The following is a 25110-nucleotide window of genomic DNA, read 5'->3' as shown; positions in this document are numbered from 1 at the left end:
AGTTCCTTCACACGCCAGTGGCTCTGACTTGCCCCTGTCTTGCCCATGGTTCCCTTTAATCACGTGTCTTTGCAGAAACTAGTAAAATCAATTTTTCTTGGTGTGTGTGTGTGTGTGTGTGTGTGAATTTCAAAAGAAAGAAGAAAAAGCAAAGCTTCCATAACTAACAGTGCCTATTATTATTCCGGATACAATGGCAGTAAAATAATATTGCCATTGAATAAATCATTTCCATCTCAGACCATCTGCAGGTGTGAATCTATTAACGTAAGACTGAGGCACGATAAGTTATTTTTATTCCAAGGGAAGTTAGAGCTTAAATTATTTTCTAGACATTAGTTTACTGTCTTTAATACTTTTAAATACCTGTCACTTATGTCTATGATAGAGTAATGATAAAATAACTTGCACCTAAAAACATATTAATTTTTGTGATATACTTGCAAATGTTATACATTTTATTTTCCTGATAAATAAACCCTGATTGAGGACTATAAAAATTAGGATAAACATCATAATATAAAACAATTTGATCAGACACCTGAGTGTTCAGCGATTGAGTGTCTGCCTTTGGCTCGGGGCGTGATCCCGAGTCATCAGCTGGAGTCCCAGGAGCCTGCTCCTCCCTCTGCCTGTGTCTCTGTCTTATTCTGGGTCTCTCATGAATAAATAAATAAAATCTTAAAAAAATAAAATAAAACAACTTGCTCCCATCTCCAAAATGAATGTTTTTTCATAATAAAATGATAATGATTTAACTGATCATCACACAGTGTAACTTGTCCTTACCACATGATTAGGAACAAAGAAGATACATTATTTAAGTGTGGACCTATGATGTCAGTTTTCACTAATATGTAAAATTCTGATGGTGTGCTAGGGAAGGTAAACTTTCTTAAGGGAGGAAACTTGCAGGACAGTTGAAATTTGTATCTTCTCATGGAAGCTTTGCTCAAAACATATTCATATGAGTGAGTGGAAACTTGACATGACTTGCTCAATTTATGACTATGGTTCCCCTGTCCTCCAAATTCCATTTCTCAGTGAACCTGCACATGCTTTCCTCCAGAGAGTATATTTTATGTCTGAATATCTTGCCAGTTTTTTTTAATTTTTTATTTATTTATGATAGTCACAGAATGAGAGAGAGAGGTGCAGAGACACAGGCAGAGGGAGAAGCAGGCTCCATGCACCGGGAGCCCGACATGGGACTCGATCCCGGGTCTCCAGGATCGCGCCCTGGGCCAAAGGCAGGCGCCAAACCGCTGCGCCACCCAGGGATCCCCTATCTTGCCAGTTTTGAAGCTGAATAACAATAGGTAGTAGGCTTTATTTTTATTTTTCTTATTTTATAGACAAGGCAACTGAGGCTTAAAGCAACTATGCACTATGAATAGGCCACACAGCCCACAACTGACAAAGGCAGGATTTTGAACTTCCTCAGTAATATTCCCACGGTTGTAAGGTGACTAAAACATCATCATAAAATAATTACAAATACTCCATGAAAATTTACAATCAAGGCACTTTTAAAAAAAAACATTTAAGTAGGCTCCGTACCCAATGTGGGGCTTGAACTCAGGACCCTGGGATCAAGAGTTCCAAGCTCTACCAACTGAACCTGCCAGGTGTGCCACAATATTTACTTTTTAAACTGATATTTTTCTGGAACTCAGACTTTACAATGAAGTAAAGAATCATTGGAACACAGGAATTGTTCCCATGTTCCTATGTTCAAAGGTTTGGAAGCTTTGATATCCTTCCTATCAATGTTAATTTTTGTCACCATCTTGGCAAATAAGGAACAGATTGAAGCAGATAAGGCATATTGACATTTCTCTTCATGAATCTATATTTTGTGTAATCTCTTTGTTCGGTGTTTCTCTTTGTTCTGGCGTACAAATGTTTTGTTATTCAGTGAATACTTCATAAAATTATACAGTTGACCCTTGAACATCAGTTTCAACTGTGTGGGTCTACTCATATGCATTTTTTTTTTTTTTTGCTAAACACAGTACTATAAACATATTTTCTCATAATTTTCTTAACTATTTATTTTCTCTAAATTACTATATTGTAACAATACAGCATGTAAAACATAGAGCATGCAAAATATATGTTAATCAACTGTTTTTGTCATAGGCAAGGCTTCTAATCAACAGTAAGCTATTAGCAGTTAAGTTTTGTGGGAGTCAAAGTTATACATGGATTTTTTTTACTGCAAGGGCATCAGCATCCCTAACCCCACATTGCTCAAGGATCAGCTATAATAGTAAATCAGAGGAGGATGCTGTATGCAGTTGAGAAATACAGGTACATCCTTTAAAGTCTGATTTTGTGTGTATGATGAAAGTAATAAAAGATCAGAGGAATTTCTATGATAGACAAAACCTAGAACCAAGGAGTAAGATCAACATAGTTGGAGATCAGGACCTCTTTAATGCAATCACTCTATAGATGTGAATGGATAAAAAGCTTCCTTGCAAGAAGATGCTGCAGAAATATACGCTAGATGGAGTCTTGTTTCTGAATAAAACTAAAAATAATTCAAAGTCTTTGAGAATTTCCAAACCACACTTTTATGGATGAGGGTCTTGATCTACCGTATTTGCTTTTCCAATTCTCTCATTCCAAATACCCCCAAAACAAAACGAAATCATCCTAAATTGGTTTCTAACTTCATGCTTAACGGATAATTATACTTGAAACCTGGCCTTCAAAAAGTTATCTTAGATGAAGCTTCAAGAAATACAAATTAATAGTAAGACTAGTCCTTCAATTTATAAGGCAAAATATAAATTACAGAATCATACTATAAAAATTGAAATATTGAATGACTGAGGTAAGATTATGAGTTTTAAAATTAAAAAAAAAATGCCTAATGAAGGAACAAGAGACTATCAAAGTTTTTAGAAGGGACGGTGCACATAGATGTAGATGTGCACACAATTTTGCACTAAAACTGCAGCGCGTAAAGTAAGCGATTGATGTCCGCCTTCTGTGATGTCTCAAGTGACTTCAAGGAGAAATCAAAAATAAGAGGAACCAGAAAATCAGCAGAAGCATGCAAACAATATTTCTAAATAACCAGAAATGACCTAATGTAATGTACTAAGATGTACTAAGAAACATAATGTACTAAGATGACTTAAAAGTCTTTTTCGTCTCTATGTGGGAATCAGTAAACCTTAATTTTTACAGCTAGCAAATTATACTTTGTGACACACAAGTATTTGGGGAACTACTTGTAAGCACAAATGCCCTTTCCCCCCCTTTGTATATATAATTCCCTGTGGCTAACACACATGGAGCAATTCTTTAGAGCAATCTGAAGATTGTCCCCAGGCTATACTCCTTAGTAAAGGCAACAAATAGTGTTTACTGACTTTGAGGCTGGTGTTCTTTGGTGGACGCAGAGGTGGCTTGCTGAGATTCTCTGAAGACTTACTTCCTACCTGTAGGGAATGAGATCAGTAGACGGCCTCCAGCTGAGGTCTGCTCACCTGCAGAGAACAACTTCACCTGAAATTACAGCCTTTGCAGGTTAACTGGAGGCTGCTGACTGGGCAAAGTGCCAGTATAAAGGCTCACATTCCTGCACCTTGTGGGGTGCTCCTCCATCAGGCAATACTCGCTCTGGCTCCAGTCAGAAGAGCCTGTGACTCTTGATCTCTGAGTCCTGAGTTTGAAGCTCACATGGGGTTAGAGATTACTTAAAAAAAAAAAAAAAAAAAAAAGTTTCCTATGAAGGTTGGCTGAATTTTCAACGGGCCTGCACTGCAGCTCTATTTCTTCGGCTGCCCAGTGCAGATCCCATCTCCTTTCTTTCAAGAATATAAGACCTAATTACCATGTAAAATACCATTTTGGTCTTCAGTTCTTGAGGACCCAACCTGGAACAGGAATCAAATGTAATTTTTAAAAATGAGAAAGAATGTGTGTTTGTGTCTGTGTTTGAAATTATGAATGTAAAGGCTGGGTCAAAGTATAGATTAGATTCAAGAGGAAACACTAAGATTCTGGAAACTCACACAATTCTCTAATCATAATGTAAATTGAATAAACTCTTCGGCTAAAAAACAAAAATTACTAGACTGAATTGAAAAGAAATTGAAAAATCAAGGCATATTCATCAATGAGAATCACATCTAAGCATAAGGACACAGAAGGATGAAAAGTAATAGGAAGGAAACGCTGAGGTATGGGCTATCCTTACCAAACAACAACAACACACCCAAAACCCATGACTATGCTGAAGCGGCTCAACTGCTATACTTGAAATTTTTTGGAAGAAGGTATATTATCCTGTATCAGTCATGCCTTTATGTGAACTCACTTGTGTCCAAACTATTTAAGAAAATGATTGTTGTTTGAGAACATGGGCAACCAATGACAACATATTCTACATAGTCCTTTTGTTTATTTATTTTTAAGATTATATTTATTTATTTGCGAGACAGAGCTCAAGCAGAAGGAATATTAGGCAGAAGCAGAAGTAGAAGCAGACTCCCCACTTAGCAGGGAGTCCTACTACAGGGCTGAATCACAGGACCCTGGGATCATGACTTGAGCCAAAGGCAGGTGTTTAGACGACAGAGCCACCCAGGCACCCCCTACATAGACCTTTTAGACACAAATCTTAGCGAAAAAGGAAATGAGAGACTTAGATTCTGTAGTGGGGAGGAGAAGAGACTGAGGGTGCCTTTTGATGGGGGACACAGGGCTAGCTGAGTCCAAGGCATGAGGCTGGGGAAGCACATTGACAAGTCCTTAAGCAGGCAAAGCACCATTCCTCTATGGACTCAACTGCCTCCATGTTCATACTTTGCTAAGGGCCAGAAGGCAATCTTAGCCCGACTCCAGGAGCCTGTAAGTCTACTTTTACATATAAAAATTCCTTTAGAAATCTCCTTTTATCTCTAAACCCTCAAGATACATGTTGGCCATCATCCCCCCAAGCACATGGCCCACCGATATCCATCTAAAGGGTCTCATGACTCAGGTTTTATTGGACGGTAATATGTGACCTTTTCCCAACAATAGCCAGCCCCTCAAAGTCCTCAAGGTGCTTCCAAAATTCCTTAGAGAAGACGCTATCCCCAAACCCCTCCCAATCTGAGGTATATAATCAGCCACCCTCACAGGCCTGGGGCAGCAGCTCTTCCTGCCCACGGGTCCTGTCCCCATGCTTTAATAAAACCACCATTTTGCACCAAAGACATCTGAAGAATTCCTTCTTGATCGTTAGCTCCGGACCTCATCCCACCAAACCTCACCTATATTCCAAAACTTCATCACTTCTGTGGTACCAGCACTTGTCCACCTACCACTGGGGCTGTCGCCTCCTATCCTCTGTGTCTGGTGTGTGCTATATATTAATGAAATGCTAAAAATAATGTACAGTTATCTAGGTAATCTAAGTAATAAAGATGGAAGGAAAAAGAAAAATCACAACCAGTCATTGTTCATGTAGGAAGGTGAGACCTGTTACAAAACTTGAAAGTACTTGTATATCAATTCTCCCAAATTTTGTGCATTACAGCTGTTTACCAATAACAGCAGTCACAATAAACACAGTATTTTAAGAGAATTTGTTATTATCTTTGCTTCCAAGTAAATTATATGCATGGTGATTAATATTTCACATCAAGGGTAGGTTATGACGAATATTGGTAAATGGAATTTATTAGAAGTGGGCAGTCTCTTTTAGTTCATAATTCTGAGCCTACTGGATAGAAATGAAGTTTGGTTATTTTATTTATTTATTTGTCTTTAAAGTTTTAAAGAACTTTCATAACCAGGGTCTAGTGTAGAAGCCAGAAATATTTTGTTTGAATACCTGGCTTCTAATTTCCAATATAATTTCATGCTTTGCTTTGTTTTTCCAAAAAAGTTATTTATTCCATTAGTGTACAATTTCTAATGTCAAAGGCCCACCCTGCCTTGCCAAAAACAAGTTCAATAAGATTCTTAGAGTAGTAAAATGAGATTAAGGTTGAGCTACTAATGTGTGAGAGCTACTAATAGAAAATATTATTTCGGTCATGATGACCTTTTCTTTTTACTGGTAAAGTTTAAATTAGAGAGAAGAAAAAAAAATAATGAAAGCCAAAGTAAATATTTTACTCAGACCTTTGAATGTAGGCATTTTCAATTCTTGTGTAATATGTAACATCATTATTGTGTTGGAATTGCAGCACAGAAGCATCCTCTTTGTAAAGAAATACTAGTTTTTGTTCAATGACAACAAAAAGCATGCAATTCAATATTTTGAGTGGAAAGTAGATGTGAAAACTATATATATATATATATATATATATATATATATATTTAAAGTGTAGACAACTAGGGTGTACTTTATAATTGCATCAGAAGTGTTGTAAATAATTTACACATTCATTTAACAATATTTTGAGTCACTTCCATGCTGTCATGCATTTGGCACGCTGGGCGCTGAGATTACCGTGATGGAGAAGAGACACTGCCTTCTTACTCCTGTGAAGCTTCAAGTCAATACATTTTTAAAAATATTAGTGTGTAGGAAGTGCTCACTACTTTCCATTCTCATTTCCCTTAACAGTTAAAAAATAGATATATTTCTTTTTCTTCTCCAACTCAATTATTTTCCAACCCATGTCAGACAGGCTTTATCCTTTCCTTCTGCTAACATAGTTTAAAGCTCACAATTCATCTTTCATAAGACAATGTCTACAAAACTCGCAAAGATGTTTCTAAGGATTAACTTTGGGTTTGTCATGGTTATCTAAGGAATGAGTTAGTTATAGCTATTATATAGATTTAAGTCCTTACCTCCTCCAATTTATTTCTCTCTCTCTCTCTCTCTCTTTTTTTTCTTTTTTGGTTTTGTATTTTTAGTTTGGTTACATACAGAAATTGCCTATGGTAATAGCAGTGGTGCATGTGGAGAGGGAATTACGGGCAGGAAAATAAGAAGTAGCCAGGGTCAGAATTGGAAGAAGCATGAAGTGTGAACGTCATAATTAATTGCCTTTGGGGAATGGATCTCAGACAAATCATTCAATGGGCTATAGAGCACTCTTAAACAGGGAGGTTGCAAGGGCAGGATGGGTGCCTGATGCTTAGCTTATAAATGTATTTAAATAGAGCTTACCTATGCAAAAGTCTACATACATTTTATCAAGTCTAAATCTGAAATCTTTTGTATAGAGTACTCACTGTCATATCTCCACTCCCTTAATGAAAATCAGTAACACCTTCCTTTGCTCACAGCCTTTTGTAAATATCCTAATCAGAGTATCTATCAACTGACTATATATATTTTAGTCTTCTGTCCATGTTTCTGAATTCTACAGCAATTTGTGAACTTCATACATCAAGAAACTTTTCATTTATAGTTAAATTTCTTAATAAGTGTCTTCCTACATCTACAAGGATAAATGTTAGCTTAACCAAGGTTAAATATTTATTTCATTTTTGAATCCCAAGAGTTAACACATTATCTAGCATGTAGTAAATTATTCACTAAATTCATGCTAATGAAACAAAAGACACGATGTGATCATAATCATGAATTCATAGTATTTTTAGTTAGAATCTCAGAAATCTTTAGCCCGTAAGAGTTTTAAATGTTTGTGATATTAATTGCTAAGTTGTTTATTAGGCATTTAACAGTATATTATCACCTCCTGGTACAGCAGATGATTTTATTTCAATCTTTGGTTTAGAAGTAGTTTGCATCATAAGAGATCTGGTTCACCAACACAACAGAACACTATCTGTCTGTAATAGGAAAAGAGGGAGACGTTTACATGATAATATGGAACCATCTCAAGTACATATTTGTATTTGTGAAAGAGCCAATGACAGAACAATATTTGTAATATTTTACCATTCTTAAAACACAGGTAATCTTATGGACATATATACTTATAGAAATATATGTGTACATTTTTAATTTATAAAAATAAATAAATGAAAGTAAAACACCAAGAATAGGAAATAAAAACTAACTTAACAATAGTTATTTACAGGAGACCTGGGTGGCTCAGCCAGTCAAGTGTCCAACTCTTGGTTTCCATTCAGGTCATGATTTCAGTCAGGGTGATGAAAGTGGACCTCACCGGGCTCTGAACTCAGTGCAGAGTCTGCTTGAGATTCTCTCCCTCTCCCTTTGTCTTTCCCCCTGCTCATACTCTCTGTCTGAAATTAAATAAATAAATCTTTTAAAAAAATTGTTATTTAAGAAAAGAGAGGGAACAGGGCTGAAGGGACGGGATGGAAGACTAAGATCTCCTTATACACTTGGACATATTTTGCTTTTTTGATAATAATTTTTAATATACAGAATGTAAAATTTTATTAAAAATCTCAATCTCAAAAACTTGAAAATAAAGTAAAAGGAAAGATCCTTGCTCTATACCAAATAACTGACATAAACACGCTGAAAGAATATTTTCTTCTAATGACTTTAGATATTGTTTTAACCAAATACTCTAATAAAATTTGTTCAAAATACAATTTCTGCTGCAAAGAAAACAAACCTAATGTATTAGTCTGATCATTGGAAGTAATACTAATATTAATATCCTGAATAATTTTGTAAAATAAAAAATATAAATAAAGAATCATGCTAATATTAATAGAAACTAACATGCACTTTCAGTAAAAAAATGGAAAAGGCATAAATATCAAATAAAAATGAAGGAACATGCTGTGCTATTAAATTTGAATTAGTAATTTATTAGCTGTTTTATTTTCAAAAATACATATTTTCTAATTTCACCTACTTAATAAGTGGAGAAGCAATGGAAGCATAATACCAATGTGTACACTTCACATAGAGAGTGTTTTCTCTATCATTTAGCTCTAAAATAAACCAAGACAGAAAATAACCTGATCCAGCTGGAACAGGAAAGACAAAGAGACCCAGAGACATTTTGCTATACCAGGAAACAAAGTAAGCAAGGACAAATGGGGTAAAATTTTAAAAATGAGTCAACTCAGAGGGGTTCTCGTTAACCAAAGATTTAAAAAGTAGAGAATCAAAATAATAAAAATGATGAATTTATCGCAATGCATTGAACTAAAACAATCCATGAGCTCATATTAATACACACACAAGAAAAAATAAATAAATAAACAAACAAATGCAATGAGCACCATTTTAAGTAACTATAATTATATACACTAATATTTTCAATTAAATGGAAAAACTGAAGCATTCATCTTGTCTACTATATAAACTTGTCATACAGTATAAACTTCACTTCGTTGAAGAGTAAAATTCTGTTATAAACACATTCCAAGTAATAAATATAAAGAGCATAAGTTAGAAAACCTACATTTTACAACCCTTAATAATAAAGTTCAGTAATGACTATCGACGTATGAAGCTGCTTGTTGAAAGCTGAATGGGAAACTTTACAATGGACAATGACTGTCACCACCTAAATTCACCGATCCACTCTAATCTAACCAAACGTGGGATAAGACTTACATCCCTGATGAAGTATACAAAAAGAAGTATATTGCTTAGTGGAACCTAAACCTAATCAGGCCTTTAGGACAAATGTCCATGCTTTTAGAGATGTGGCTAAAGCATGTATCAGCAAAATGACATGACATAATGATTGGTATTTGTTATAGAGCAATTCAGCAGGAACGAAGGGAAGAGAGAGATGAAGAAGGAGAAAGGAGAGAGAAGACTGATGAAACAACAGCCATGTTGAGTTTGGGTGATGGGTATTTTGGAGTTCATTGTATCAGTCTCCCTAATTTACAGTGTATTTGAAGTACTTCACAATTTAAAAAAAATCTGGTGGGAATGCTGAGAGTAAAAGAAAACCTATTTTGGTTCAGAGTATGGGTAGAACAGGAGATTTCCCTTTAGAAATACCGAGTGTGAGATTCCAGTAGAATTTTAAATAATGGCAGGCAAAAGATTTAAAAAGGTTAGCTGAAACTTATCAGTGAGTTTCAATCTTAGCCAATAAATAAACATACAAACAAATGCACAGAAAGAAAATTGAAGACTCCTAGGTAGCAAGCACTGTGTTAGGATCTGAGGTTACAAAAATAACTATTTCTTGGTTCCCACCCTTGGAAAAAGTATAATCTAAAAGTTCCCATTAGGTCTAAGAGTAGAGATTTGGAAGTCTTCATCATAGGAGTCATAGTTAAACACTTTTAAGTCTTTGTGTGTTTTTTCTTTCTAGTTTTGTTTTTATGTTTTAATAAATATCTGAAACTATTTCCTGCTATTGTCTTATGATGCCATTTTATTCACTTTCAAGTAATAATTCAAGTAATATTCACTTTATAATAATAATTTAAGTAATTATTCACTTTATAAAAAATTATTCACTTTATAAGAAACTTTTTGATAACTTTTCTTTTTTATTCGGTGGTAAAAGAATACCGAGCCAATATTTTAATGATGATGGTTCAATTTCTCACATTATTTAAATATACAGATACAAAATGGACTTAGAGTTTTCTGTAACAGACTTCACAGAGTCCTTATCAAATAGAATAAAAATAAATTATATTAAAGCCTAAACATGATAATGAATGATCAAAGTCAGCCTTGCACTTTTATAGAATGCTTTTTGTTATACTTACGGATATGGAAATTTGTCTGCCACTTAGGCACCTAATCAAACTGGCAGTTATGTTTTTCAGGGTCTGCTTTGATAGCAAAATGAGCCTAGCCATTGCATCAGCATTATAATAGTTACTGAAATGAGACCTCTCAGTGACATTTCATACTGGATAAGGCTACAGTACAATGGCAAGTGGTAACTATAAAATTGTGACCAAACTGTAAGTGTTGAAGGTATCTTTGAGAAAACATAGTAGAGGAAAAGGAAGCAAATGTTATTTTCATATGTATTTAAGTTTCCTCAAAATGCTTGAAACTTTTCAAAATATACACAAACCAGTGTCCATTAATTGTTGACAATAAACTGACATCAATTTTAAAGTAATAATCCTAGACCTTTGTTTCAAAATACTTTGTAATTAAAAAATAATACTCTATAATTTTTAAAAGCCATGAATTTTGTACCAGGTAATATAATACCTTCATAAGTAAAGGAGGAGGAGGGTGCTTTGAGTAGTGTCTAACTGACTATTACCTCACTGTAGAGTACGGTCCGTGATATCATTGTGTTTACATGGATTGCAGTCAAGAGCAACTACACTAAAGAGTGGATACAGGAAGAGAGAAGAAACCTCAGGTGAGATGGGCCTTAAATAGGATTTTCACAGCTGACGATTACATACTCACGATCAAGGTCCATGGCCTGTTTGGGGAAGGTAAAGATGCAAAGAGTCAAATTTGTGGACAGTGTAGATCACTCGAACAGGGGAAAGGAATGTCTAGACACATAGGCTGGATCGTATGGAAAAGGATCATAAATAATGAGCGTGCTCTTTTTAGTTTGTTAATCAATGAATAGCCAATGATGCTTTTTGTTTGGGTAGGTGATCTCATTAAAACTCTATTTTATTCCACTCTAAGTGTGATAATTTGAAATAGGAGAAATAGACCACACAACCGGTTAGCAACTTAGGGAAGAATGAAGGCCAAACCTGGGTGGTGTCACTGGAATTTTTCAGGTGCAAAGATAATCTGAAGTTTGATTGAACTGTTGAGTAAAGAAGGAGGAAGGGGAAAGGATCAAAGATGGTTCTAGACTGTGTAAATAGGAGGACTGTGCTATCAATAGGAAATCATGATAAAAGAGTTCTCTTAGAGAAATCTGATGAGTTTTGGAAGTATGGGTAGAGCATCATTGGCAATTCACTGAAAGGAACTGGAGGGGCACCTGGGTCGCCCAGTGGTTGAGTGTCTGCCTTTGGCTCAGGTTGTGATCCTGTATTGAGCTCCCCATGGGGAACCTGCTTCTCCCTCTGCCTATGTCTTTGACTCTCTCTGTTTGTCTCTTATGAATAAATAAATAAAATCTTAAAAAGAAAAAAAGGAATTGGAATGGATGGCATAGCTGGGACTATGAAGTCCAGGTATAATATTCTGAAACTCTGATCTTGAAAAAAAATAAAAAATAAAAAAAATAAAAAACAAAACAGAATTGGGAAGAAGAATATGAAAGAGCCATAATTTATGATTGGCTGATGTTCAATTAATTTTCCCTATTAAACACTACTCTCCCAAATTATCCTTGGGTCTCTATAAAAAATATAAGAAGAAAAATATGCTAAAAACCAAGCAAACAAACAAGTAAAAAGAAACTCAGCTGCAAAGGGTTTTGAATTTCAAATACATAATGTAATTATATTCAATTAGGATATTAAATATCCTAATTAAATAAAAAGGATCATATTTTATATAGCTTCTATATTCTCTACAGAACCTAATTCTGAACATTTACACTAAATAGGTGCTTCATAAGAAACTAATTAATGAATTGTAATTATATGTGCATATATTAATGAATAGAGATTAGTGGTGACAAATCAGCTTACAATAGATAATACAATAAAAAGATATAATTATTTCTAACAATATTTACAAATACATTAATGACTTTTCTAATACATCATCAATTTGAAGGTCCTAATATAATGAAGCCGATAATATTGAAAGTAATTATTATTATTAATAGCTACCGATGCAATAAAATTCTAAGAAACATAATTAAACAACATTCTATCATTTTAAAAGATTTTAAAAATAAATGCAGAGTACCTGAGTAGCTTTATCAAAGTAAATGAATGTTTTTTTTTCACATTCAAATCAAGATTAGGTCAGATATATTTCTATTTAGCAATTTTAAGGCTCTGTCTTCAAAGCAGCTTCCACTATTCTGCATCTTCAGCATCTAGAACACTGATCAGCATATTGTGGACAGTACTCAACAAAATCTGTTGGAAAAAATGAATGAATAAATGACTAGATAATTTAATCAAGTGATTTCTCAATAATACAAGTCATTATCTATTATATATTTATAGCCTTCTGGTCTTGTGCTAAGCAAAATTTATTTAACTGTCTTAATTCTCACATAGCTTTATGAGATAAAGATCTTTAAAATAGGGAAACAAAGTCTAGAATGATTGTGGAATTTCTTTAAGGTCTTAACAGATAGTATAGAGTGGAGTTGGTATTGGAGCCTGTCCGTTTCTTCCCCAAACCCTGGTTTTAAAGTGCTATCTTGTACTACATTTTTCTTTCTTTCTCAAAGTCTTTCCTTTCCATTTACTATTAATTTATTTTCTGAAGAATCATCTTAATGGATATTGCTTTAAATTATTGGTGTAATTAACGATTTCCACTCATAATATTATTTTAGTCACTCCACTTCATAGAAGAATCTGATCGGCTCACTTGAGGTGTCTCACTGTCATTCAAGAGTAAGATTGAACAAGTCATTTATGTTTTCTGAGTCTGATATTTTCCACAGCTAAATTTGAACTGTGCTTTCAACATACACTGGGGTGCTGCTAGGATCTGTAACCAGTAGGAAATATTTTATTATTTTATTTTATTTATTTTATTATTTTATTTTATTTTATTTTATTTTATTTTTTAGTAGTAAATACTTTAATCAATGTGAAAAAAAGGAATTTAAATATTATTTTAAAAGAAATATTTAATATGTTAATTTACGAGTTTTGCTACCAAGAATTCAACAAGATATACTGATTAAATCATAAACATTATAAATATATTTATATATACATAAACATGTATGTATATCCACATATTTTTCTTCAGTTCATAGATTTTGTCTTTCTAGTTTTGTAAATATGCTTGGTCATTTTTCATACCTTTCTTTTTTTCTTTTTCAAATTTTTCTTGACAATGACTAGATTTGTCATGCTTACCGATTCTCACTATAGCTTTACATTTAAAATCTCTAACTTGTTTATCCTTGATCCTTCTCGTGCTTGTGGGTTAGAAAGTGTGCTAACATCATCTTTCGAATGACCTAATGAGTACAAACACACTGATAAGTCTTGTCAGTATCTGCAACCCTGTCATGACTGATAAGAAATGAATCATAGACTACATCAGTATGAAGGCCAAGCTCCATTATTGAAGAAAATTCATTCTGGTGCATGTATTCGGTTTCTGAATAACAGAACTAAATTGCATTAGCAAGAAGTTTCAAAGTAGCAGTATATTTAGGTTGGTCTAAGAGAGAAGATATCCACCACCTGATAAAAGGCTTAATAAATCATGATAATAAAGAAATATTTTTAAAAAAGGAATTTTTTTCCATTGGATTGAAGCCATATGTGGCTGACACACACTAACGTGTAGGATCACTGTGCCTATCAACTGTTCAGCGATCTCTGCAGTGGATTTTAACTCCTTAGTAGTGTACTATCTGCATGAAAAAGAGAGAAGGATATGCAACACCTTCAGGCATGCCCGTGGCCCTTTATCTTTGAACTGTGGACATACACTCTTATCCCAGACTCTGGTGAAACTCCTTTCTCACCGTCTCACAGAGGAGCATGATATGCCCCCATCTGAATTTGGCACAACAGGCTTTCTTCAGACTAAGTTTCCTTATCCTCCTACTTGGCTTCCGTAAGTGACTTTACCACTAAAGTTTTTCCTGTTACACAATTAAATCTCCACCACCACTACCGCCATTTTATTTTTTAAAAACATTGTCTCAATGAATGCTGTGAAGACAGTGAAGTCGGCTAAAAGTCCAGTTTTAACTTCAGCTATGAGGACCCTGTGTGTGTGTATTTCTGTAGGTTCTTTACATCATACTACTCAATGAAAGATGTAAAAACACACTATACTAAAAGCTCTAAGGTGACTGTCAGTGACTTTACCCCATTAGCATGGCCTCCTGTCACCTACAGGCAATTGAAATATAAAATAACCCTGTTAGATTCAGGATATTTTTGGTTTTACTGGATGTCAGTTTCCCCTCAAGAAACCCCACCAATGAGCCAAAGCAAGCAACCCTGCAGGGGACTCACTCACTCCTCAATAACCTTGCAGATGCCCATCTCACTCTCCACCACATTCCAAATGCTAAGTGAAATGTGTATTTTCCCACTCTCTCTCTATGATTTGTGTGTGTCTATGGATGCACGTGTGCACACATGTGTTCCTTTTTTTTTTTTTTCAATTTGTTTATATTCACTTACAAGTCCATTTCCATGAGCAGACTTAACCTGGTCTAGTTTCACATATATTAATCTACTTATTCAGGACGATCAACTTAGAAGACATCTATTCCTAAAGAAGAAACTCTTAAAATGGGGCTTTTCTCCAAAACCTTGTGCTTTTGATGGGGGGAGGTCTGTTATAAAAGGCAAGAGGTTCTCATGAGAGAGCAGAGACTAGGTGTTGGAGTCAAAGTGACAGTTACCAGCATTGTAGCATCTGGAGGCCGAATTGCATTAAGTGTTACAAACCTACAATGTGTAGAAGATGATATAAGTAACATGTAATTTTATTTATTTTTTTAATTTTTTAAAGATTTTATTTATTTATTCATGAGAGACATATATATAGAGAGAGGCAGAGACACAGGCAGAGGGAGAAGCAAGCTCCTCACAGGGAGCCCGATGTGGGACTTGATCCTGGGACTCCAGGCAGGTGCTCAACCACTGAGCAATCCATGTGTCCCAACATGTAATTTTAAAAGAAGACAATATTGGAAGTACTAGCTTAACAATTTTTTGCAACTTCCTGTGCATCTTTAATGACTTGAAAATTAAAAGTTTTTTTTCAAAAGGACTAAGTAAAATTACTAGTTCCACTATTTTCATTGTAATAATCTGTCATTTTAGTCAATCTGCTATTTAGTTATTTTGGTAACTAAAGATAAATTATTTTGCTTGCTTTGCTTTTTCTTTCTTATGGGGTCTGAAATATACCCCTAGAATCATTAAATTGCTATCATTTCTCATTTCAAACACAGAAATTATGATAGTAATTAATGTTAATTTGGGGCCTTACTGGTTGCATTGCTTCAATATACCTTTTTAATTATATTATTGTTTTAATAACTTTTTCATCTATTTCACCAATAACAAAACTAGGGCTCAAGGTAAAAAGGGGATATATACAAGGTCAGGTAGCTGGTTACATGCCAGCCATGATTTTTATTTCTGTTCTCAAAATGTACATCTTCTGCTCTTTTTCTCTACATAGTAATTGAGCCCTAAAGTCAAATAGCTCATTGTAATGGAAGAAACTGAGGTTCAGAGAGGTCAGGGGGCTGGCCACCCGGAGACTTGTAGCATAACTTGAACATCAACTAGCAGCATTCATTGTAATAATCACTGCACTTGCCGCTTCAGTTCCTATGTCCTAGCCTTTTCCTTGCTCGTTTGATCTGAAAACAAACATAAATTAGTATGAAGACAGTGTGCTTTTTTTTCTCCTCAGTCAAGTCTTCTCTGTGATGTAACTGCAATGCTCTCCTTTTCACAGACAGCAAATCCTCTTAGCGTGAAGTCTATGGAGACGTCTGTGTGACAGAAAATCCAGAGAATAAACAAAGAGGTAAAAGTAAAATAATGAAGCCCAGAAAGGCTGAGAGAGGTACAAAGAATGAGGCTTTTGAATTTGATACTAATACTATCAGACTTTATCTTTAGGTGTTTGATTCTATCAGCAAAATGTAGAGAGAATTAAAAGTACTGGAAGGGGTAAAAAACACTACTAGCCTCTTTTCTGCCATCCAGGGTGTCCCATACGATTGTCCCAGTAAATGGATTAAAATAGGAAAAGCAATACTCTGTAGAAATAAAGATATTAATGCAATCTAGTAAGCTGCGAAATTTTTTGATCGGATTTACAAAGACTAATTTTGCCAGCCTTGCAGGTCTACATGTAAAAAGCATTTTAGTTGAATGCTTGAAAGTCATTTGCTAAAAGAATATTTATTTGAACTTAACTGTGCACAATGAAACAAACACAGCAGTGAAAAGTAAAGGTTGAATTAATGCCTGCGACTTGAACAAGAAAATGAGCAGTAACTCAGCAGCATATATTTCTCTTTTCATGTGAATATTCATTTCCCACTGTCTGCTACCCTGTAGCTCTTTATCTCACTTTTGGAACAGATGATTTTTATTGCAGGGTACTTTTCCAATTCCCCTAGAACACTGAGTTATTTGATATTTTTTTATCTTTTATTTAAATAAATCCCATCCATGCATATGCATATTTTGACTATCTAGATACCAATTAATATCAAGAGATTGTTAAAGAAAAATAAAAGTAAGCAGTAAAGTTTGCGTATCAGTTCTCTGTTGCCACAATACTACTCTATAGTAAATTACTCTAAAATCAATAGCTTAAAATAGTATTTATGTAATACAAAGGTCAGTAGGTCAATCGTGTAGTGTAGACTAGACTCAGTGGGGCAATTGTTCTGATCCCTTCACACATGTAATGTTTGGGTGTCTGTTGGCCGCCTCCTCTCTGGTTGTTGGCCAGACTGTGTAGAGTGACAAGGTGTCTTCCAACTCTCCAACCTGACCATGTTCTCATGTACATTGAGAGGAACGTGTACAAGCAAGTGACCACGTATGAAGCCCTGAAAGCTGGGCTCAGAACTGGACGTTGATCACTTCTGACACATCCTATCAGCCATTGCAAGTTACAGGGTCAGCACAGATCCAAGAGAAGAGAAAAAGGTCTCCACCTCTTTATGGAGATGTAGGGCAAGTCATACAGCAGAGTCTTTAGATTTACTGCAGTTCATCGTATATATAGCATAATACATTCCAAGCAAATAAGTCAATAAAATTAATTTTGCCCCGCTGAAAGCCTTTATGAACTTTAAGCCATCCATGAGTTAAGAAAGTTTAATTTAGATGAAAATTGCTACACTGTACATAAATTTTCTTAGAATTCACGATAAATGAAAACCCTTTTTGGTAAATTATAGTATCATTTTTAAGCCACCTAAAGCATATTTATTAAACACTTATCATATGCACATTATGCTAGGTGTTGGGGGAAACTGGTGACCAACACAGTCAAGGTGGTTCCTACCCATGACTGTTAATTCTGTGTGTTATAGGCTAATACACTCTTCTCATAGAACTTGCAAGATAATGAATCCCTTAGCACCATTCAAAATTTTCAAAACACTGGTGAAGAATCTTACAAAATGAAAAATAAAGAACTAGTAGATTATGGTGAGCATTAATTCACTGTTAGGAATAAATTTAGAATGGGGAAGGACACTCAAGCTCATCACACCATGAAGGAAAAGAGCATCACATGAATGTCACACAGAATTTTAAATTTCTAGCATAATTAGTTGATAAATTAAAGTTGGAAATCTGTTAAATTGTATACTTTTTCCATTCTATTTATCAATCAATATCAATTACATATACGGGAGCATCCATTATATAGTAATACAATTTACAAATCACTTTCATACATTTTTCTTTTACGATCTGTAAAACAAATTTCTAAGATAGGCAAAACAGTAATTACTAGATATATTTTGTAGATACACTTGATTTAGAGCAATTATCTGGTTTGCCCTTGTTCTTCAACTGCCACATATTACAATTAGGACATAAATCCATGGCACCTGATAGCTCATCTAATGTTCTGTCCTTATAATAGTCTAGTTTAAGTTATCTTCTACGACAAATGAGATTCTTATTCATATCTGGTTGCCCACAATGCTATTGTGAGAATTCATGACAATTCTCGTCATTAATAATGGGTAACCTATGTTTTCTGAGGCATACATTTGAATTATTGGAGTATATTTATGACTGAAGTCCCAGGTGCAAAATTGTAGGAGACTTAACTTCCCTTAAAACTGTGGAGTTTAGAAAATTCCCAGTGATTTGCAAGAGGTAGTTCAAAGGTTTATTGCTTCTGGAAATCACACAGTTCTTGGAGACATCAATCCCTCACTATGTCCTCATGAGTACCCTGTAGCATCTCTGAAAACCATTCTTGTTAAATACTAACGTGAGGTACAGAATTCATAAAGTGTTAGAGGCAGTTACCCAAGTCTGGCACCCCTCTGCTAGGTCAAGGAAATAAAAATATATACAAGACAGATCAATGTGTAGGGATGGGAGAACTCCATGAGGAGGGCTTCCATGGAGGAAGCTGCGCTCCCCAGGGCCAAGGCAGCCAGTAGGGAGGTGGGACCCTTGCATTAGGTCCAGTGGAGTGAGGCAGGGTGCAACCCGACCTCCTCCAGAGCCTGATGTGTTCTTTATTTTTAGAAGACAGTCAGGACCTGTGTTTGACTTACACCTGAGAAAGTTAAAGTAGCTACTGGCAGGTCAAAAAAAGGAAGAGTAGGATTTAGTATGGGAAAAGTAACTATACTCTCACCAGCAGGGAAGGCAAGAATGTGAGCTACGTGACAGTGGAAGTTGGGAGTCGTTTTAAATCCTGCTCAAAAACACAGACTGGGAAGAAAATGAGATCAGAATAACAAGGATCAAGTAGAGTCCAATATACATTTTATTTTGTTGTATTCCATACATCATGTTTTTTCCAACGTATTAGTTAAATTACTTATACCAATTCCAGTCATAGATAGTTTCTATTTGTTTCCTGCATTTCCAAAATTCAGGAGGTCATAGTTTATTTTTTTTTTTCTTTTAAGTTTTAGTACTTAGTATTTTAGTACATTTAAACATTTAGTGTTTTAAATGGTTGCATAATAATACTGGCAATTACTTTCCCGTGTCTGGAAATTAAGGTGGGCTTCTATTATTTGGGTTTTAGCTCTTTGTATTTATTTGTTTCTTTTTAGCTGCTATACATGATCTTAAAAATAATATTTATTCATACAGCTATTATCTATCTTTAAGTCTTTTGTTTCCGAACTGATGCTATGTTTTTTATAGCTGCCAGTATATATGGCCTAATATTTTGGAATATATACTTTGCTTATGACCAAAACTATGGGGTTTTAAAGATTATTTTTCCATCTTAACTAAATGTAATGTGAGTGCTTCATGGTAGTAGCACCAAATCTTGTGGTAATTTCTTATTGATTGTAAGTAGGATTGATTCAATTTCCATAATGGTTCATATTGAGACATAATTGTTGCTCTATAACAGAAAAACGAAAATGCTACAGTTCAGAGTCACATTTTAAATGCAGAAATTGTAAGCTATATTTCATATGATACTTTGTAGAACTGAAAAATGTAGAAAGTCTGTGAATTCAAATAATCTCTGTGTGTCTTAGAAACAGAAAAAAAGGGTCCTGTTTTCCTTTTAGGCCATATTTTAAATTTCATTTTTATCTTCAACACTAATATCTGCAATTTCATATATGTACATGCAAATGTACATAATATTCAGTATATATATATTTATATTATGGGGCAGCACATCATTTCTAATAATAAAATTCCTTTTTATGCTTACACTTTGCTAACTGAATTTATTATCCTAGAATAGACAGAGTTTGGGGAAGAGAAAGAAAAAATTCTACAACAATGTGTATTGGAATCCTTCAGGTTCTTAACTATAGAGCATAAACTGGTTATCAGAGGGATGGTGGATGGGAGGATGGGTGAAATAGGTGATGGAGATTAAGGAGTGCTCTTGCTGTGATGAGGCCAGAGTGACATATGGAATTGTTGAATCACTGGATCATACACCTGAAACTAATATTAACACTGTATGTTAATTATACTAGCATTGAAAAAAAAAGTATTCTGGAATTCTTACTACCAACACCATTTTTTATACAAATACATTATTATTAACCAGCGATTAACCAGTCAAAACCTAAGAAAAATGAACTATTCCTTATGTATTTTGTGTTTGTGATGCTGTGCAACAGATGGAATTTTATGTCATGTTACATTAGTATACTGTTAAATTTTAATTTCAATTAATAATCTTTACACTTTTCTTTTATGCACACTAGGGATATTTTAGGCATTCATTTCCCCTCTAATTAGCTTTATTGCTGAATTCACTCAGAATCAAAAAGTCATTAGCTTCTCATTCACTGCTGAATTTACTTATGCCCTAATAAAATTAATTAGTCTACTGAACAAAGACAAATGAAATTTTTATTTTGTCCAATCTACTGTTAAATCTCTATCTTTATACCTGTATCATCTACAGGTATAGTTGTAGCTATATACACAATATTCCTCTAAATAAAATCTTGATTATATTATCTGACAATGAAGTTTTCACGGAATTCACTGGAGTCTCGTTTGCTACCATTCCCTTTTGGCTGTGTGTTCTGTGAACTTCTCAACATTCCCTGAAAAGATAATGCTCTCTCATTCCTTTGAACTTCTGCCCTTTAGTTAGAAACATTTTTTTTTTCTTTAGCAAACTTCTAACCAACCCCCCAAACCCAGTTCTAATATTTTAGAACCCAGATCTAGTGTAGATCTAATATAGATCTAATATAATCTCCATTATATTAGACACTTGCTGTTGTAAATCTCTTAAGAGACTAAAACTCCCTTAGTGAATTAAAAGTGAATTCACCTTTTACTTACAGTCTATAAATGGAAGAGAAGTTTTAAAATCAAACTTCTGGAACAGGCTTTTAAAAAAAAGATTTTATTTATTTATTTGAGAAACAGAGCATGAGCACGGGGGAGGGGCAGAGGGAGACACAGACTCCCTGATGAGCATGGAGCCCAACTTGGGGCTCCATCCCAGGACCCTGAGATCATGATCTGGGCTGAAGTCAAATGCTTAACCAACTGAGCTACGCAGGCGCCCTTATGGAAAGTTCAGATGAAATAAAGTAGCATTTATTCAAATAAAATAACTACTTGAACCATATACATAGATTTTTTTCCTATATAAGGGTTGTGGGTTAGTTTTTCCAAAAAATAGTTTCTATTGGTATCGAGAACCTACAGAAACACAGAAAAAAAAAAAAAGGTTGTTTTATTTTTTCCCCAAAATTTCATTTCTTGGCCACACATGTTGAAATTTAAACCCAGGGGCCCAAGAATAAATATTTGAAAATACTTTCCTAAATGAGGTTTTTTTTTTTTTTTTTTTTTTTTTTTTTTTAAAGCTTTTATTTAGGGATGCTTTGGTGGCTCAGTGGTTGAGCATCTGCCTTCAGCTCAGGTCGTGACCCTGGAGACCTGGGATTGAGGGGATTGAGTCCTACATTGGGCTCCCTGCAGGGAGCCTATTTTTCCCTCTGCCTATGTCTCTGCCTCTCTCTCTGTGTCTCTCATGAATAAATAAATAAAAATTTTCAAAAAAAATTTATTTACTTGAGAGAGAGCACAAGCAGGGAGAGCAGCAGAGGTGAAGGAGAAGTAGAGTCCGCACTGAGCAGGGAATACAACACGGGGCTGGTTCCCAGGACCCCTGAGATGATGACCTGAGCTGAAGGCAGACTCAACCAACTGAGTCACCCAGGCACCATCTCCCTCAATGATTTTAATCCTCAACTGTATTTAGGAACAGGTTTTTCCAGACACCTTTTACTTACAGATAATGAATATATATGCTTACTAAAAGATAATCAGCCTATAAATAATGCCCAAATGATGTGGGGCACAAAAGCAGAAGAAAAATATTAAAGTGCCTTACAACTTACAGCCCATTGACAAGTCCTTGAGGAAGCAGAGGGACCCTCTGGGAACTCAACTTTCTCAATGTTAATACTTTGCTAAGAGCAAAGGCAATCCTAACTTAACATTATGCCAACCTCCAGGTTCCTGCAAGCATCCTTTGATATATAAAAATGCCTTGGAAGCTCCCTTTATCTCTACCCCAAGATTGCTAAATTGTCCTCTAAGCATATGACTCACTGATATACGTCGGAAGGGTCTCATGATTAAAGTTTTATTAGATAGTAATAAATGACCCCTCAAGGTCCTGGAAACCTTGCTTCCAAAATTCCTTAGAGACTCATGCTATCCCTACCCCCCTCCCAACTTGAAAGGATATAATCACCCCCTCCCTCACAACCCCAGTGCAGCACTTTATGCCCATGGGTCCTGTTCTCATGCTTTAATAAAACCACCTTTCTGCACTAAAATGTCTCAAGAATTCTTTCTTGGCTGTTGGATCTGAACTCCAACATTTCCACATCACAGAGAAGTGTTTCTGCAGAGTTTGTACTTGAAGAGATTTCATCGTCTTAATTTTTCTAAACATTGTTCCAATTTACAACACTTCACTTTATTTTTTATTCTTTAAATATTCATGGAAGATTTTTAGTTCTAGTTTCTGAAGATACAAAAATGAAAGAAACACAATCACCTCTGAAGTTTTGTATGCTAGAAGAAGGGTGTAGAAGGCAAATAATCAAAGTAATATTTAAAATGCTTTGAGATGAGTCAAATCATTTCAATAAATTATTCAACAGACATTTCCTGAGTTACTTCTAAGGTCTCTCTCCATACACAGGGTCACGTGTAGATAGTAGATTCCGGGACAGTCACAAGGCTCCTATCCCCAGCAGTTAATAGAAATATGATAATTTCAATGAGGTGGAATAAGAGTTTTGATAAGGGAAAGTATGAGGTACCACTCTAGGTGGAAACAATGGGCAGAAAACTCAAACCCAGAAAAGACTTGTCGTTCTCAACCCTGGCTACGCCCAGAATAACTCAGGGGGTTTTCAGAATCCTTAATGCCCAAGTTGTGCCCCAAACAGATTGGTCCAAAATCTTTCCTGGCATCAAGAAATACAGATACCCAGGCTTATGCATTTTAAAGTCTTCAGGTAATTCCAACTGCAGAAAAAAAACCCTGAAATCTGGCTACAGAAGACATTCTGGAAGATGCTACTTTCCACGTGATTATTTGCAGATGAGTAATAGCCACATACAGGGATAAGGGACAGTTAGTGAGGGAGGGGATCAGGACATTTTCTAGGGGGGAGTAAAATATTGCAGGGCTTATGGATTGGACAGTTAAAAGATATTGGTAAAGTTGAATGCAATAGAGTTATCCATTGTGGGATGTTGGAAAAGAAAATACGGAATCTAGTAAACTGCACCTAAATGTTTAAATTTGTCTCAAAGATCATTATTCTTAAATGTCTATGTGTCTAAGAAGCACTTGAGAAGCTTTTTAAAAATGCACATTTCTGAACTCCTATCCCCAGAGATTGTGATTCCTCAGGTCTGGAATAGGAAACAGGAATATGAGGGTGTTTTTTTTTAAAGATTTAATTTATCTATTCATGAGAAATGCAGAAAGAGATGCAGAGACACAGGCAGAGGGAGAAGCAGGCTCCCTGTGGGGACCCCCGTGGGGGAGTTGATTCCTCCTGAGACTCCAAGATCATGCCCTGGGCCAGAGGCTGGTGCTCAACCACTGAGCCACCCAACCGTCCCAGGAAAATGAGTTTTAAATAAATATCCATACATTATTTTGATGTGTGTTGTATAGCAACATGCGTAGACAAAAAGGGAAAAGGACATAATTCAGATTCACTAATTAGAAAGATTCTTATGGGTCAAGAATGGATTTGAAAAACTCAACACTAGACTCAGAAGCATCGGTCTATCCTGAGGGCTTGTTGCAACAGTGCAGACAAGAGGGAATTAAAGCTTGGATTTCACTGGTGGCAACAGAGATGGACTCATTCATTTATTTAAGGGTGAGAGAGAGAGAGAGAGAGAGAGAGAGAGCAGGGCATGGGCAAAGGGAGAGGGAGAGAAGGGATCTCAGGCTCCCCCTGAGTGCAGTGCCAGGCACAGGGCTCCATCCCAGGATCCCAGGACCTTGAGATCATGATCTGAGTCAAAGCCAAAAATTGGAAACTCAACGGACTGAGCCACTCAGGTGCCCCCTAAATTTTACGTTTTTTAAAAAATTTTCTGATGATAATTGCCCTATTTTGTTTTGTTTTGTTTTTTTAATCAAAGCAATTTAATACTAAAAACCAATTGCCATTGGTGTTGTTTCTTACCTGTTTTTATTTTTTTCCTTTTACTGTGAAGGAGATACTCAATCCTTTAGTTTTCTTTTAAGGTCAGCTTTTAATTAGCCAGGATACAATGGCCTTGCTAATTGATTACCCAGGCCCCACGTTGCCAGGAGTCTCTAGAATTTCTTAGGCTGGCTAGCCAGCCAAGGAAATCTATATGAATTGCCCATTGATAAGCTTAACTTGCTTATCTTAACTTACAAGCTTAACTCCCTATAACTTTACACAATATAGAGAT

At 35.3% G+C, this 25110-nt stretch overlaps 1 long non-coding RNA gene across 2 annotated transcripts in view; it reads right to left on the bottom strand.

The window, feature by feature from the left end:
* The window catches only part of LOC140625560 (uncharacterized), a 191706-nt gene extending 188061 nt beyond the window's left edge, over positions 1-3645 (bottom strand). Inside the window, exon 1 of one of the 2 annotated variants that reach the window (XR_012024913.1) lies at positions 3387-3645. This is a non-coding gene — a long non-coding RNA (uncharacterized lncRNA). The remainder of the gene's footprint in view (positions 1-3386) is intronic. The other variant, XR_012024914.1, reaches the window with a different exon arrangement.
* Between the last annotated feature and the right edge of the window lie 21465 nt (positions 3646-25110).

Source organism: Canis lupus, chromosome 36, assembly GCF_048164855.1.
Source record: "Canis lupus baileyi chromosome 36, mCanLup2.hap1, whole genome shotgun sequence".
In the NCBI taxonomy this organism is placed as follows: Eukaryota; Metazoa; Chordata; class Mammalia; order Carnivora; family Canidae; genus Canis; species Canis lupus.
The sequence above is the reverse complement of the archived record's forward strand: the minus strand, read 5'-3'. Positions and strand labels throughout refer to the sequence as shown.